The sequence below is a fragment of the Loxodonta africana genome, chromosome 17, assembly GCF_030014295.1.
Source record: "Loxodonta africana isolate mLoxAfr1 chromosome 17, mLoxAfr1.hap2, whole genome shotgun sequence".
NCBI lineage: Eukaryota > Metazoa > Chordata > Mammalia > Proboscidea > Elephantidae > Loxodonta > Loxodonta africana.
In genome coordinates this window covers 4,539,740-4,554,143 of record NC_087358.1, presented here as the reverse complement: position 1 = coordinate 4,554,143, position 14,404 = coordinate 4,539,740, and the positions used below count along the sequence as shown (strand labels likewise).

General features: G+C 46.0%; 1 protein-coding gene across 1 annotated transcript in view; it reads left to right on the top strand.

Annotated features, from left to right (window-relative positions):
• Positions 1-310: 310 nt before the first annotated feature.
• PDS5B (PDS5 cohesin associated factor B) overlaps positions 311-14,404 on the top strand; it is a 205,264-nt gene continuing 191,170 nt past the window's right edge. Inside the window, exon 1 of the mRNA XM_064269926.1 lies at positions 311-435. The gene's annotated coding sequence lies outside the window, so the exon portion shown is untranslated. The remainder of the gene's footprint in view (positions 436-14,404) is intronic.

The following is a 14,404-nucleotide window of genomic DNA, read 5'->3' as shown; positions in this document are numbered from 1 at the left end:
GTGGGCGGGCAGGCGGAGGCAGCACGGGGCGGGGCTGAATGCGGGTGGGCGGGTCTGAGAGCGGGCGGGCGGGGCGGCGAGCTGGCGGGCGGAGGCAGCACGGGCGGGGCTGAGAGCGGGGGGGCGGGGCGGGGCGGTGAGCGGGAGGGCAGGCACGGGGCGGGGCGGCGAGCAGGCGGGAGGGCGGGTGCGCGCGGCAGGGCGGCCGGTAGGGGGCGCTGCGCCCCCACGCCGCGCCCCGCCTGCCCCCGGTGCCGTCCGCGGCGGTTCGATTGGAGCAGCCGCCGAGAAGCGCTTGGCGCCATTTTGAAGCGGAGAGGAGGAGGAACGGCCGGGCTGGCTGCGGCAGGGGGGGAGGAGGCGAGTGGATGCGGCGGCGGCGGCGGGCCTGGGCGAGCAGCGGCGCGAGAGGAGCAGGGAGCCGGGCGCCCGGAGGTAGGAGCGACCCGGCTAACGGAAAGGAAGTGGCCGTGCCCTGCGGCCGCCGCGCTCCATTTTTAGCGGCCGCCGCGGCTCTGCCTGGCGGGGCTGAGGCGCCGCCCGCCGCCAGCGAGGCTCGCCGCCGGGTCGGGGCCGGGGTCGGGCTGCAGCCCGCGGCCCGGCGGGGCCCGGGGGGGCGGGGAGGGCTCCCCGCGGCCCCGCCGAGGAAACTGGCGCCCGGCCGGCTTGGACCCCGCGGCGGCGGCGGGCGACCTTGCGCGCGGGCGGGGTCCTCCTGGGAGCAGCCGGCCGCCCCTCCCCCGCGCCGCCGACCCCGGCCCTGCCCCGCGGGGGGGGCTCCTGGGGGTCCCCGCGAGTCTCTGGCCGCGGCTCGTTCCCCCCGCCGGAGCGCCATGCCCCGTGGGATCCTCCCTGTTTAACCTCCCTCCGGCGGGTCTCCCCTCCCGGGGAGGAGCGGGCGGCGGGCTGCCCCTGAGGGGTCCTCCCTGTGGGGTCCTCTCTCCAGCTCGTCTCCCCTTCCTCGGCGAGCGGCAGTAAGCAGGGTGCTCCTGTGGGGTCCCCCTCCGTGGAGCACTCCTGCTGGCTGGTCTCCCTGGGAAGCGGGGTGCTCCTGAGGGGTCCTCCCTTTCCCTGTCTAGTAGCAGGGGACGGGGTGCTCCTGTGGGGTCCCCCTCCGTGGAGCACTCCTGCTGGCTGGTCTTCCTGGGAAGCGGGGTGCTCCTGAGAGGTTCTCCCTTTCCCTGTCTACCAGCAGGGGACGGGGTGCTCCTGTGGGGTCCCCCTCCGTGGAGCACTCTTGCTGGCTAGTCTCCCTGGGAAGCGGGGTGCTCCTGAGGGGTTCTCCCTTTCCCTGTCTACCAGCAGGGGACGGGGTGCTCCTGTGGGGTCCCCCTCCGTGGAGCACTCCTGCTGGCTGGTCTCCCTGGGAAGCGGGGTGCTCCTGAGGGGTTCTCCCTTTCCCTGTCTACCAGCAGGGGACGGGGTGCTCCTGTGGGGTCCCCCTCCGTGGAGCACTCCTGCTGGCTGGTTTCCCTGGGAAGCGGGGTGCTCCTGAGGGGTTCTCCCTTTCCCTGTCTACCAGCAGGGGACGGGGTGCTCCTGTGGGGTCCCCCTCCGTGGAGCACTCCTGCTGGCTGGTTTCCCTGGGAAGCGGGGTGCTCCTGAGGGGTTCTCCCTTTCCCTGTCTAGTAGCAGGGGACGGGGTGCTCCTGTGGAGTCCCCCTCCGTGGAGCATTCCTGCTGGCTGGTTTCCCTGGGAAGCGGGGTGCTCCTGAGGGGTCCTCCCTTTCCCTGTCTAGTAGCAGGGGACGGGGTGCTCCTGTGGAGTCCCCCTCCGTGGAGCACTCCTGCTGGCAGGTTTCCCTGGGAAGCGGGGTGCTCCTGAGGGGTTCTCCCTTTCCCTGTCTAGTAGCAGGGGACGGGGTGCTCCTGTGGGGTCCCCCTCCGTGGAGCACTCGTGCTGGCTGGTCTCCTCTTGCCTGACGAGGAGCAGTGGGTGGGGTGGTCCTGTGGGGTCCTCTCTGTTCAGCCTCCCTCCAGCGGGTGTCCTCTTCCCGGGCAAGGAGCGGGTGTTGGGGTGCTTCTGAGCGGTCCTCTCCGTAGAGGCCTCCCGCCCGTTGGTCTCCCCTTCCCTGGCGAGGAGCAGGAGGTGCGGTGCCCATGTGGGGTCCCCCTCTGTGGAGCACCCCTGCTGGCTGGTTTCCCCGGGAAGCAGGGTGCTCCTGAGGGATCCTTCCTTTCCCTGGCGAGGAGCAGGGGGTGGGGTACTCCTGTGGGGTCCCCCTCCGTGTAGCACTCCTGCTGGCAGGTCCTACTTTCCCGGGCGGGGAGCGGGAGGCGCGGTGCTCCTGTAGAATCCTCCCTGTGGAGTCCTCCCGCCCCTGGTGCCCCCTGCCCGGGTAGGGGAGACGGTTTTGGAGACTGACAGGTTCGTAGGATTTCTGGCGGGTCACTGGAGCAAAGTGGGCGCCCCGGGAAGCCAGCGGGATAGGGACCGAGGGCCTGGCTGAGTTAGAGCCCAGTCCCGGCCTGGAGGGGTCCCCCCGCCTCTCCCGGGAACCTAGTGGGTCTGTTCTCTCTTTAGGACAGCGCAAGTGGGTGTGCAGTTGTAGTTAAGGTTTGTGCACTTGGTTTTCTTACTGACACTTGACAAGTATTTTGGTCAGGAGAAGTATTAAGTGTGTGTGTGTTGTTGGGTACCTACCTTAAAGCCCCTTGATAGTCTGTTAGGGCCAGGAGAAAAGTGTGTGTGCGTGTGTGTTGTTTGGTACCTACGTTAAAGCCCCTTGATAGTCTGTTAGGGCCAGGAGAAAAGTGTGTGTGTGTGTGTTGTTTGGTACCTACGTTAAAGCCTTTCGATAGTTTGTTAGGGGATGAATGTGAGTGTGTGTGTGTGTGTGTGTGTGTTGTTTGGTTCCTACTTTAAAGCCCCTTGATAGTCTGTTAGGGCCGGGAGAAAAGTGTGTGTGTGTGTGTGTGTGTGTGTGTGTTGTTTGGTACCTATGTTAAAGCCCCTTGATAGTCTGTTAGGGGATGACGGTGAACCCCAAGATGTGCACCTGGCTGTTTTCAGAAGCGCATTCCACAGCGTTCGTTCTCCGACAGCGTGAGCTCAGGGAAGGATTGGAAGGAGCACCAGCCTCTCTTGCCACCCAACTCACGCTTTAAGCTTCCCAGGAACCCAGCGAAGGGTTAACCCCAGATTTCACTTTGAAGAACACCTTTTGTGTGAACATTCTTCTCATACTTTTTTATGAAATGATGGCTGGGCACTTGTAGCCTGCACGTCCTTACTGTTTGTTAAGTAGTTTCAGAAACTTTGGACATAGCCTTAACTGCCAAGATTGGTCTGCGGTCTGGAGGGACGTGGGGATCTCTCTGATTTTGTAAAAAATTCATGTGTGTTTATATGCAGGAGGCAAGCTGTGAGCAAGTCATAGTTGCCTAAGATTTGAACTGCAGTATAATTGGTGTTATCAGTTAATACACTTAAATATAGCTTCAGGAGAGCATTTTGTATATTTTTGACTGAATAATAATGAAGGAAAATAATTAAAAACACAAATATGGTATTAAGCAAAATAGGGCTTGAAAGGACACTTCATATGCCAGAGATGGTTAGCATTTTTAGTACCAGTGAAATGGTATTTATGGGCCAGTATGTGCAACTGTTCATCTTATATCACACAGAGATATCAGAAAATCTAATTAAAATTCGCATTCATAGTGGTGAAAATGTAGGCAACAGTTATAGAATGGGACTTGTTATGTTAAGATAGATCTATTCTCAGAAACCGAACTGTAAAATCACACCTTAAGTCAGAACGTTATTCCTGAAATGAAACGTTTACGTAACACAAGTTGACAGTATGTACAGAAAAGGTGCATTTCAGACATTCTTTTATTGCTGGAAGTACTATTATTTTCTGTCTTATTCTGATGATTTTAAAAAGGTATCCTCTTCTCAGCTGAGTTTAACTTGGAGGTGTGAGCATTAAAGCGAGAAGGTAGTGTTTGTCTTGGCCTTTGGAAATGTTCCACCCCCGCTTTTGTTGTTGTGATTGTCCCTAGGTTAACCGTGTCTGAGTAGCAGGTGTCTGTTACTCTTTGTGGCCTGCATTCCCCTTTAGCCTTGTCCCCCCACCCCTCGATTTCTCCAAGAATTAGAGGAGCTGCTTGCTGGTTGTAATTCCTGTTGTCATGAGATGTATTGTATTAAGCTTATTTGACATGTAATTTTGAGTTGACTGTTGGATAAAAGTGGTTTTAATTTTTAAGTTTATTTAAAAATTGTTACACAGCTTTGTTTAATGTCACAAAAAGTAACATTTTGAGGGCTAGGTTTTATGAATGATTTGTGAAAACTAAAATGCAGTGATACCCTGGATTGGTAGCTTTTTCCTTGCTGAAGAGTGAAATAGCAGAATATACCTAAAACTTTGTGAGGAAAGGAATATTCTGGGAGATTGTGTTCTTTCTGTTTATCATTCTTGGGGAATTTAGAGACTGGGTTTTGACTTCCTCATCGCTCCTTTTTTTGACATCTGCCTGAGACTAACAGACGAGCTCACTCTGGTTTGGGCTCTTGGAGGACAAGCACTGCGTATCTCTTCTGTTAGAAAAGAATAAATTTGTGTTTCATTTGTTAGTGTTAGAGAACTGGATGGAATTTTAGGGGTAATCTCCAACTCACTTACTTTACACATTAGGAAAATCAGTTGATGGAAATTTAATTGATCTATCCAAGGTCATAGTTACATTAATGTGAAATTGGGGTGTGTTCGATCTCCCAGAAGCTTAGAAATATCTGCAGGGTCTGTATTATTTTATTTAAGGCTTAAGCAGTATTTAAGATAATTTTGAGGCAGTATATTATTGTCCGCCCCCTCCCCTCTATTTTTCCATTCATTCAACCAAGAAATAAAGTTTCAAGGTTACCCATATGTTTCAGAGTCTGTTTTTCATTGTTTCTATCCAGAATCGGCCCACTAATGTGTCTCGGGAGATAACCTCTTGGGTGTCTGTTTCTGGAGCTGCTTGGTCTTTAATGGTGTAATATTACTTGACGTGGCATTTGTTTATTCTTTGTGAAACTTGTAAGCCAGAGAACTTTGGGAAAGTTAGTACTGAGCTTTGTTTTGTTATGAGACCTGTGTGTGTGTGTGTGTGTGAGGATATAATGTGTGTGTTTACTTTTAAACATGGTTTGCTACACGTGTCATCTGTCATTTCCAGTTACAGTAGGTATTTGGAGAAAATTTTATTTGTCTTGAGTATTCCTGCTTGGAAACGTTAAAAATTCCAAAAATACCTAGTTTAAAAAAAAAACCAGTAGCTTCTCTGAGAATGTATGTACTGTTTAAGCTTAACCACATTTTTCGCAAATAACGCGCCCACATGAATAGCATGCCCACACATATAGTGCGTGGGAATGATGAAATTAAGTAAAACAGTTTGGGCCTAGCATGTGCGTTATTTGCAAAAAAATATGGTATTTAAGAAGCTGCCAAAAGGTTCAACGTTCTGATTCCCTGAAGTGGAGAGGTCAGTCCTTTCTTCCTGTTATTCTATTAGGAACCTACTGATTAAAACCCATCTCTGCTCTCCTCCCCTTTTTTGCTAATTAGTTCAGAATTATGAATAAGTTTGCTCAGTTGAGACTCTTAAGTTTTTAATTCATAGGGGGCGATGGTGCACAGGGAGACGATCATGAAGATTAAGCTCAGATGAGTAAAATTAGTTGTAAAGTGACTCTTAGGCCCTTAACCTGAGAAGTTTAAAAATATCCATAGTAGTTATTGTGCACTAATGATTAGACACTAATACCAAATCCACTGCCGTTGAGTTGATTCCAACTCAAAGCGACCCTATAGGACTGAGTGGAACTGCCCCATAGGGTTTCCAAGGCTATAAATCTTTACAGAATGCCACATCTTTCTCCTGCGGAGCAGTTGTTGGGCTTGCAACCGCCGACCTTTTGGTTGACAGCCGAGGGCTTTAACCACTGTGCCACCACAACTCTTAGGCATTAATAGTAAGCAGTAATTAGAAATACTTGCTTTAGCTGTGTGAAAACTTAAAAGTCAGCCAGGGGGAGTGGAAGAAAGACTGAATAAATCAGGAAGTTATTTTGAGGCATATTTAAAGGGCCATGACTTAGAAGTACTCCCCTACCTGCCTCTCTCTCTCTTTGACAGAAAATACTCTGACCTGATTCATTTAACATGAACAAGTGTTAAGCTTCTGTGTACATACAGTATGAGGGATAATGCAATAAACGGGGCGAACACCCGCTCTGTAGAAGTTTGGAGTCTAGTGGCTGGCCACCCACCATAGGTGCTGAGAGCTGGGGAAAAGCAGACAGTAGCATCCCTGCTGTTAATTGGTTCTGACAGGGGCAGGCCTTCCTCTGTCTTCAGTGACAGTTGACGTTGCTCGTCTCTACGTGGGAGAGTAAGATTAGCCATGACAGCCTACGTCTAGACAGAGTAGAACTGCCTTGTAGAGTTTCCAAGGAGCGCCTGGCGGATTCGAACTGCCGACCTCTTGATTAACAGCCGTAGCACTTAACCACTACGCCACCAGGGTTTCCAATGTCTAGATATAAAACTGATAGGGCAAAAAGGAGGTGTTATAACCGGGATCGTTCTCTCTGTAGGAGAGAATGGTTAGGGGCCTGAAAGGAAGAGAGAGTTCGTGATTCCCTGAGTAGTGGAGGGATTCTTTTTCTCTTCTTTCATCTCAGAGGCTAGGGAAGAGATTTTAAAGGACAGCCCCATATCCGACAATAATATATCCCTTACTATCCGAAGTTCCATCAGGCAGTTTCAGTCATAGTAGTCTTCAGATGTTGGAGCAGTTGAGGGTGGAGAGTTGGTGGCAAGAGTGGTGGTTAAGGGCGGGAGAATGACATACTCTAAAGAATTTTATACTTTAAGGTAAAAGTTAGAAATGTGTATGTAAAAAAAAAAAACGGTGCAGAAAAGTAAAAATAAGTTGCTTTTCCTCTTCCCCCAAAAGTTAACCGTTAACAGTTTTCATCGTTTACTAATGCAAATAGCTCCATGTATATATGTGTTTATTTTTCAAACAAATTATACAAATAGTATTGTACTGCTGTTTACTTTTTTTGACTGCAGTTTACCTTTTCCCTAGCTGATGTTACGGAAATCTTTTCGTATTAGCACATATGCCACAGGTCAGTATAGTTGAGAAAATGATTGGAGTCTTCCGTTGCATGGATGTGGCATAATTTTACTCCTGTGGAGTGATATTTGGATTGTATGAATTTACACCAACCAGCAGTTCATGAGTATCCCTGTTACATCTTCATCAACGTTGGACTTTATTAAACTTTAAATTTCTTGCAAATTTTTTATGTGAAATTTATATCTTTTAAGTTTGTATTTCTTGAATTAAGAGTGAGGGTAAATATTTTTTTATATGCTTATTGAGGATGGTTACTTGTAGCACATATCTTTAGAGTCAGTAACTTGAATTATTTGCCCCCCTCCGCCGCCCCCCAAGCTGAAATGGTTTGAGGGAGGTGGGAACTTTTAGGGAGGAATAAGATTTGGAGTCTTTGGCACTTTGAGGGGTTCTCAGAATGGAGAGGCTACGGAGCTGGGCTGTGCACAACCAGGGGTCAACAGGAGGGTACCGGAAGCTCTTGAATTGCAAACAGAATATAGGAGAGGGACAGAAGCATATATAAAGGCAGGAAAGGAAATTTGAGAGTCGGGGCAAATGAATTTTGTGTAGGGTCAGCTTTACCTTCTACTCTGCGCCTTCCTCTGCCCCCATCTGTCATTGCATTTTTAGTCCTGCTGTCACCTAGTTTTCTCTTCTTCCCTGGAAGAGGTGGCAACCGGGACCTGGCTGTTTCATTTCCTCCAGAGATGAGGGACACTCAGTTTTTCTTCTAATTGTATAACTGATCTTCCTTCAGATCAGTCAAAGGGATCAAATCTCATTTCTAGTGCTCTTTAGATCTCTTTCTTGACTTCAGTACTTCAGTAGTACCTGTCTGTGGCCTATATTCTGCCAGAACGCTAGAGGCCTGCCTGTTAAACAGTACAGAAATCCAGGCTGCATGGGCTAGATATAGAGACAACTATTCAGTCCCAACATACTGGCCCCAACTTCATGTATTTAAGAAATGAGGTTTTTTCTGAGTAGGCTTAGGAGGGGATTGGTTTAAAAGGCTTTTTATCTTCCCCGTTATCGTATACACTAGTTATGGTCAAACAGCTGGCCCTACTGTCATCTCTACTAGTCTAGATCAGTGGTTCCCAACCAGGGTGACTTTGTGCCTCCTTTCTCTCTAGGACATTGGGCAACATCTGGAGACAATTTTGGTTTCATAATCCCATGGGAGGAAGTGCACTGGCATCCAATGGATAGAGACCAGGGATGCTGCTAATCAGCCTGCAGTGTACAGAGCAGCCCTCTGAAACAGTGAATATCCAGCCCAGAGTGCCAGTAGCGCTGAGGTTGAGAAACCCTGGCTTAGGTGAGCTGGCCCAGAAAGTCTGCTGTTAGCATCAGCTCACCTGTAAGTTTCATACCACCACCCGTCTACCAGTGTGTCATACTGTGGTGGGTTATGTGTTGCTGTGATGCTGGGAGCTATGCCACTGGTACCTCAAATACCAGCGGGGTCACCCATGGTGGACAGGTTTCAGCAGAGCTTCCAAAATAATACAGACTAGGAAGAAGGACCTGGCGATGTACTTGTGAAAAAAAAAAAAATTGGCTGGTGAAAGCCCTGTGAATGGCAGTGGAGCATTGTCTGCCACGGTGCTGGAAGATGAGCTCCTCAGGATGGAAGGCACTCAAAATACGACTAGGGAAGAGCTGCTTCCTCAAAGTAGAACCAAACCAAACCAAACCTATTGCCATCGAGTCGATTCTGGCTCATAGTGACCCTATAGGACACAGTAGAACGGCACCATAGGGTTTCTAAGGAACAGCTGGTAGATTCTAACTGGTTAGCAGCAGAGCTCTTAATCACTGCGCCACTTGGGTTCCCCTCAAAGTGGAGTCGACCTTAATGACGTGGATGGAGTCAAGCTTTTGGGACCTTCATATGTTGATTTGGCATGACTCAAAATGAATAGAAACAGCTGCAAACATCCATTAATAATTGAAATGTGGAGTGTGTGAAGTATGAATCTAGAAAAATTGGAAGTCGTCAAAAATGGAATGGAACTTATAAAGATCTATATATCCTGGGTGGTAGTGAACTGAAATGGACTGGTATTGGCCATATTGAATCAGGCAGTCATATGGTCTACTATGTTCAGAAAGACAAATTGAAGAGGAATGTTGTTGCATTCGTTGTCAAAAAGAACATTTCAAGATCTATCCTGAAGTACGGTGCTATTGGTGATAGGGTAATACTCATGTTTACAGGAAAGACCAGTTAATGTGACTATTCAGATTTACGCACCAACTATTAGGCCAAAGATGAAGAAATTGAAGATTTTTACCAACATCTGCAATCTGAAATTGGTCAAACGTGCAGTCAAGATGCATGGATAATTACTAGTGATTGGAATATGAAAGTTGGAAATGAAGAAGGAGCAGTAGTTGGAAAATATGGCCTTGGTGATAGAAATGATGCTGGAGATTGCGTGATAGAATTTTGCAAGACCAACGACTTCTTCATTGCAAATACCTTTTTTCAACAGGATAAACGGTGACTGTACACATGGACCTCACCAGATGGAATACACAGGAATCAAATCGACTACATTTGTGGAAGAAACAACGGAGAAGCTCAATGTCATCAGCAGAACAAGGCCAGGGTACAACTGCGGAACAGAGCATCAATTGCTCATATGCAAATTTAAGTTGAAGCTGAAGAAAATTAAAACCAGTCCATGAGAGCCAAAGTACGACCTTGAGTATATCTCACCTGAATTTAGAGACCATCTCAAGGATAGATTTGACACATTGAACACGAATGCTGGAAGACCGGATGAGTTGTGGGATGACATCAAGGACATTATATTTGAAGGAAACAAAAGGTTGTTAAAAAGACAGGAATGAAAGAAAAGGCCAAAATGGATGTCAGAAGAGACTCTGAAACTTGCTCTTGAATGTCGAGTAGCTAAAGCGAATGGAAGAAATGATGACATAAAAGAGCTGAACAGATTTCCAAGGGTGGCTTCAGAAGACGAAATATTATAATGAAATGTGCAAAGGCCTGGAATTAGAAAACCAAAAGGGGAGAACACACTCAGTATTTCTTAGGCTGAAAGAACTGAAGAAAAAATTCAAGACTTTAGTTGAAATATTGAAGGATTCCATGGGCAAAATATTGAATGATGCAGGAAGCATCAAATGTTTGAAGGAAGCCTGTGATATGCAGATGACACAACCTTGCTTGCTGAAAGGGAAAAGGACTTGAAGCACTTACTAATGAAGAGCAAAAACTACAGCCTTCAGTATGGATTACACCTCAACATAAAGAAAACAAAAATCCTCACAGCTGGACCAATAAGCAACATCATGATAAATGGAGAAGATTGAAATTGTCGAGGATTTCATTTTACTTGGGTCCATAATCAATGCCCGTGGAAGCAGTAGTCATGAAATCAAAGGATGTATTGCATTGGGTAAATCTGCTGCAAAGAACCTCCTTAAAGTGTTAAAAAGCAAAGATGTCGCTTTGAGGACTAAGGTGCCCCTGACCCAAGCCACCTCATACGCACGCGAAAGCTGGATGATGAATAAGGAAGACCGAAGAGGAATTCATGCCTTTGCATTATGGTGTTGGCGATGAATCTTGAATACACCATGGACTGCCAGAAGAACAAATTAATCTTCTCGGAAGAAGTACAGCCAGGATGCTCCTTAGAAGCAAGGATGGGAGACTGGGTCTCATACTTTGGACATGTTATTAGGAGGGACCAGTCCCTGGAGAAGGACATCACGCTTGGTAAAGTAGAGGGTCAGTGAAAAAGATGAAGACCGTCAACGAGATGGACTGACACAGTGGCTGCAACAGTGGGCTCAAGCATAACAGTGATTGTCAGGATGGTGCGGGACTGGGTAGTGTTTCATTCTGTTGTGCGTGGGGTCACTATGAGTTGGAACTGACTTGATGGCACCTAAACAAAAACAAAAGCACCCAACTTTGGTGATCAGTTGTAGTCAAGCAATGGCAATGTTTCATGTGATCTTACAGTAAAAATGGCAAGCTTTACAAACAGTTCTGAGCACTCCACCATTCTCTTTTTGCTTTCTCTCAGCATTTGACTTTTCTTCCTACACCCTTATGGTCTATAACATAATTAGGTCAAGGCTTTGAAGTCCTAGTTGGGATTTGGAAGATCACTGGCATTTAAGACTTAATGAGGAACATGTTTAAGGCATTTGATGTGATGTTCGATATCACATGTTCAATGAAATCCTTTTCTAAGAGAAGCAGATGAGCATCGCGATTAAGCACATAGCATTAGCATCAAGATTGCTTGGGTTTTTATTCTTCTCTTACTAGCTACCTGTATCACTGTGGGGAGATTACCAGTCTTGCCAAGCAGATATCTCATTTTTAACAACAGCTTCATTGAAGTGTACTTAATGTAATGCACAGTTCACCCATTTAAAGTGTAAAACTAGAGTGTTTTTCAGTGTATTCGTAGGTTTGTGTAACTATCACCACAGTCTGATTTTAGAACATTTCCATCCCCTGTAAAAGAAACTCCGGACCCATGAGCAGTCATTCCCCACTCCTTTCAGCTCATTGATTGTTAGAATAGGCCAGGCCAAATGCTCAGCCAATTATAACTTGGGCACGGAGACACTTTTTGTGGCAAAGTCTATTCACATCACTTTAGAAAAGGCAAGGAGGGAGTAAATTTTTATTGAATGCATATTTGCATCCTATACTGTGGGAGGAAGTTATGCTCAGCTCTGGATGGAGACAAAGGTGGAAGATACTCCTTTAATCAAGAGATGTATATCTAAATAGGAGGAAAGAGACTGATATAAAAATAATTGTAAAACATGGCAGTATGTAGTTGGTGCTTTCTGGAAGGCATAAACAAAGTATTTGAAATTGGAAAATTGAGAAAAGGAGATTAATCATGTCAGGATGAGAGTGCAGGAACCATGAAGAACTTTTTGAAGAAGGGACTGATTTGGTCAAGTCTTACATGATGGAAATGTGTGACTTTTGGCTTCTATGACAAATATTTGCAGAATGCCATGCTTTTTGAGGCCTTAGATGTTTTTGTTTTGCTGCCTCATGCTTCTGCCAAATGATTGCCTCTTGTAACTACAGCCACACCCTTTTTTGATGTTTTTAATCTGTTGTGCACCTGGGAAATCAGGAAATAAAACATTATACCTGTCTAAATGTAGTAAGTAAGCTGTTAATGAGGCCTGATGTCTGTGAGAGAAGGATGACTGACTTCTAGTATGTGGCTGTGTGCTGCCTCTTAGACTTAGTTGCCTTTTTAGTTTATTCTCTGGGTCTGGTTTCATCCCAGTTAATGGGGCTTGTAGAATAAGTAATTCCTGGATAAGTTAGGCTCGTATATATGGTTTCCCTTATTTTCTTCGGCAAAGCTTCTGTTACATCTGTATTCTCTGACCTGCCTCCCACATTTTCCATTTTTTTCCTAGTGGACTGTTGAACATGTCTATCTGCAGGTCCTCACAGGCACGTCCTCACAGGTACCTCCAGTGTAGCATGTCCATAACTGAGCTACCATCCCCTCCCTTTAACACCCTTTCACCTTTTTGTTGTCAAGTCAGAAACCTGGGAATTGTCTTGACCCCTTCATCTCCTCTGCCCCTCCTATGAAACAAGTAGCAAATCCTGTGGATTCTGGAGGCTTTTTTTTTTTTTTTCCCCTTACTATGTACACATGGCATAATGGTTGTGGCTAAGAGTGCTATGGTTGCTAACCAAAAGGTCGGAAGTTAAAATCCACTAGGTGCTCCTTGGAAACTCTGTGGGGCAGTTCTACTCTGTCCTGTAGGGTTGCGATGAGTGGGAATTGACAGCAACAGGTTTGGTTTTTGGTTTTATGTGTGCATACTTCAAAAGAAAAAAGAGAGAAACAGTGTATAAAGGCTCTTACGCATACCTTCCTCCATCTGCCTAATTCCTAGTCTCTACAATAGTTCACGAATGTTGCTAATTTCATGTATATCCTTCCAAGGATTTAAAAAATGCATGGACGTACCGAGACCAAAAAAAACAAACCCACTGCTTTGAGTTGATTCCAACTCATAGGGGCCCTGTAGGATAGGGTAGAACTGCCTGTAGCTGATGGGTTAGAACCAACGAACTTTCAATTAGCAGCTGAGTGCTTTAACTACTGCGCCCCCAGGGCTCTTTTTGGCGCATAATAGGTAATACATATTTATTGAACACACGCAAGCACACACACATTAACATATATGCACACACACAAAATATACAGGTGACAATTCTAAGAATAGAAATAAGGAAGGAAAAATAATGGAATGTTAAGTTCACAAATTCATTTTAGAAAAGTTACTTCTTATTTTCCTTATTTTTATTTGCAGTGTAACTAAATGTGATGAAATGTATTCTGATGAGGTGTGACAACATTACTCATTTAACCACCATCCCAAAGAAGATAGAGCACTGATTCTGTTTTAGTTTTTTCTTCCATTTTCTTAGAATATGTGTTCTTTTTTACCTGGCTGCTTTTCCTTAACATATAATTTTGATATTCATCCATGGAGATGGATGGCTGAATATATCACAGTTTATTTTTCTTCTGTTTATGGGCATTTGGATTGTTTCCACTTTTTGACTCTAATGAATGAGGCTGCTATACACATGCCTATGCAGGTCTTTTTGTAAGCATGTGTTTTCATTTCTCTTGGGTAAACACCTGGGAATAGAATTGCTGGCTTATAGGCACATGTATGCTTAATTTTACAAGAAACTGCCACATAGTTTCTCAAAGTGTTTTTTCCATCTTACACTTCCACCATCAAAGCAAGAGAGTTCTCTTTGCCCTACATTGATGCCGACATTGGGGTAATCCATCTTTTTAATTTTAACCATTCTGGTGGGTGTGAAATTTTATCTTGTGGTTTATTTTGGATTTCCCTGATAGCTAATAATGTTGAGCACTTTTTCATATGCTAATGGAAGTTAGTGTATTTCTTTTTGTAAAATGCCTCTTCAAGATTTCTGCCCATGTAAAAAATTTGGTTATCTTTTTATTATTGATTTGTAGGAATTCTTAAGATATTCTGGATACAAATTCTGTGTCATATCAATGTATTGACAGTATTTTCTCCCCCTTTGTAGTTTCTTTTCTTTTCCTTCACAGTGTCTTTTTTTTTTTTTTTAATTGTGCCTTAGGTGAAAGTTTACAGCTCAAGTTAATTTCTCATACGAAAATTTATACACAAATTGTTATGTGACCCTCGTTGCTATCCCTGTAATGTGACAGCACACTCCCCC